Genomic DNA, 3155 nt, shown 5'->3' on the forward strand with positions numbered 1-3155 from the left:
AATGAACGGAAGTCACCTTCATAAATCATATGAGACAAAAATCACAAATCTACAGGTTTGTCATCAAGGAAAATAAGTCATAATTAAAACTCAAAAATCCTCATACTGTTGTGAAAATACATGTATCTTATAAGTACAGATACATTTTTGATAGTTGCAAAAGGCAAAGCTTTGTTTCTGAGTCAGATTTACTCGAAAACCTCATGTGATCAAAAAAGAATAAGTTTAATTTTCACAGTGTATTTATTTTGAACCTAACAACTGCAGTGATTCATGATGTCATTAAAGAGCATTATTTATAAGGAGCCTTTTGTGGAAGCATCAAGCAGCGGGTAAGTGGGCTCAACAGCTGCTGCTTTCCAGGGAAATGTCCTACTTTCACGTCCCAACAAACCATTCATATCAGGATGAATACCATAACATAGAGAAGGGCGAGGTGTCCCTCTTTGCGTTGTACTGCACAGCGATTTGACCCTTTGTCCCACATTCAAGATAATTTCTCACATTTCCTTTAGTCCTTTTTTTTTTTTTTTTTTAATAGTCAGAATAAGAACAGCACTACGTCAGAAGCTGCAACCTGGGCAAAATGTTTATTTCAAATGGACGCGGTGGTGCCTTGAACATCATGGTGGGTAACGCAAGTGCAGAAGGAGGTCATCAAGAGGCTGTGACAGCTGTCAATCAAGCTGTGCAGTCATGGAGCGGGTGAACACATCTGTGACGTCACAAAAAACAAACTTACACAAACTTTGCAGATAAGGTAAAAGCTGGCAGGCAACATCTCGGCATCATATAACAAAGCATCACATAACATCACATACAAAACACCATACTTACTTCTTTGAATATCAAAAACATGTGTCTCAATGTGAGGTAGTTACTCTATTGCTGCAGTTGCAGTTATTGCAGAGATTTGCAGCTAGGGTGACCATATCCATAACACCAAAAAGGAGGACACTATGCGGAATTTCGGAACACGGAATTTCGGAATCACGGAATTTCGTGGTGCTGTGAATAATTACATAGGGCTCTGGCGTGCTCCCCTCTGCAATACAACTTTGTGTAATTGATATATGATGTATGTGAAGTCCGTATGCGTTACACACTGGTTTGCCCTTATCTAACTACGTACTCCGGTCGGAGAGTAGCCACAACCTTCAGGTGTAGTAGAAACAGGTTTATTTGTGTTTAACCTCCAGCGGGTTGATCAAGTGCATTAAGTGCTTGCAGTGGAATAATGATACATTAAAAGAAGAATTTGTAAGTGTTTGTGTGGTTTCTGTAGAATAAAGAAATACAGAATATAACATAAATAAACACGACTCGCAATCTGTACTATTATACGTAAATATATAAATATCTAAACAATATACACAATTACCTTTCAGTTATGAATCATGTATAATATATAAAATTCACTATTATGCATATGTGTATCAGCAACACTGTAATTGCAATGCTGCTACATCACTATACCACAAGGTGGCACTCTAAGACCACAAATGGCCTGGCAGTCTGAACTCTAAGCTACCAGCAATATCAAAACAAATGGATCTCCGTATTAGCGTTGTATACAGGCTAGAACAAGTCTGCGAGAAATTACTAGTTATAGCAGCTAGTGCTTGTAAACATTAATATAAAGAAAGTAAAGCTAGCTATACATGAATTACACTTACATTGTCGGTAACGCACACGGCAACACAATGTTATGCTAGCATGATACATTGAAAGCACGTCCACTCGCATTAGCAGCTGGCACAAGAAAGCAGAGGAAAGTTTGTGCACGTTTACCTTGACTGCTTACGTCAATGTCACAGCGACAGACACTGCAAGCCATGCAAGGAGTCTCGACTGCTTTTTGATATAAAGTCATGTTCTTTTGCCCACTCTGGATTGAATGACGTCTGGCGTTTAGGCATGTTTCTTCTATGTGAGTTAACTGTCCTTATGTCAATTATTAACGGTGGTTCTGTCAATGTAGCCAGCAGCATGTATGACGTAGCCAGCACATGGAGCCTTCTTTACGTTTTTAACCAATGATATAGGGTTAGAATTGAATTTAAGCCTATCAGATATTAATCAGCCACCGCTTTATGCCAATCATGTGTTAGACTGCGTTCCAGCAAAATATTCTAGAGCGTGGCTCTTTAGGCCCAGTGCAATTCCAAAAAGGAGGACAAATATGCGTCCGGCTTGATGCTGCGCCGGACGCAGGACAGGGCATTGAAAATCCGGACTGTCCGGCCTAAATCCGGACGTCTGGTCACCCTATTTGCAGCATACAAACCAAAGTGCAGGAAACAAAAAGTTTGATATTGACCAAAGACATACATGTTATAAACAAATGTTACAGAGGTTATACAAAAATCAAAAGTTGAATAGCAGGTCATTATTTAAACAGGTGCACCACCTTGTATCGAAGTCTGCAGACTTTACATAAAGTTCTTACGGCCCTTTGAATGAAGAAGCAGACACTGTCTTATCTCCTGTGGAACAAGTGATGAGGGGGAAAAAACATGAAAAAAATGAAACAACAAAGCGACTGCACATGTTGGTGAGCTTAGCATAGATAGACAGAGGTTTCCACAGAGTGGGAGAGAATCAACAACAATACTCAAGTACTGCAGGTATGCTTGAGCCTGAACAAAAGAAAACCTGTTGCATTAAAATTGCTGCCCTCTCAAGCTCTGATTCACTCCTAGCATAATTTCCAAAATAGCACAACGGTTCAGCAGGAACAATCCAATTCACCAGGCCAACAAACCACAATCTGCCGAACAAACTGAAACCAATACAGATAAAAAGCAGACTTAGCATGCTCTCATGAAGTTGCACTTATATCTGAGAACAGAACACACACCTACAGATCTCCATGGGTTTCTGATATACATACCAGTTAACACACACAGACAGGTTTCTGATACACATTCCAGTTGATGACAACATGATAGAAGACTGGCAGGTTTCCAGTCGCACATTAGTTTGGTAGGAAGGGTGGCAAGGGAAATATTAAGCCTGTGTGTGTAGAAATATTTAGCCTCTTGAGTCAGACATCGTTTCTAAAGCATGTGGAGGTCACAGTAACACGTTAACAAGTTAGCCAAGCCAGAAATATTGAACGAGCAACAGGCTAACAATCTGACAGGGGCTGTCAT

The sequence above is a fragment of the Sprattus sprattus genome, assembly GCF_963457725.1.
Source record: "Sprattus sprattus genome assembly, chromosome: 1".
In the NCBI taxonomy this organism is placed as follows: Eukaryota; Metazoa; Chordata; class Actinopteri; order Clupeiformes; family Clupeidae; genus Sprattus; species Sprattus sprattus.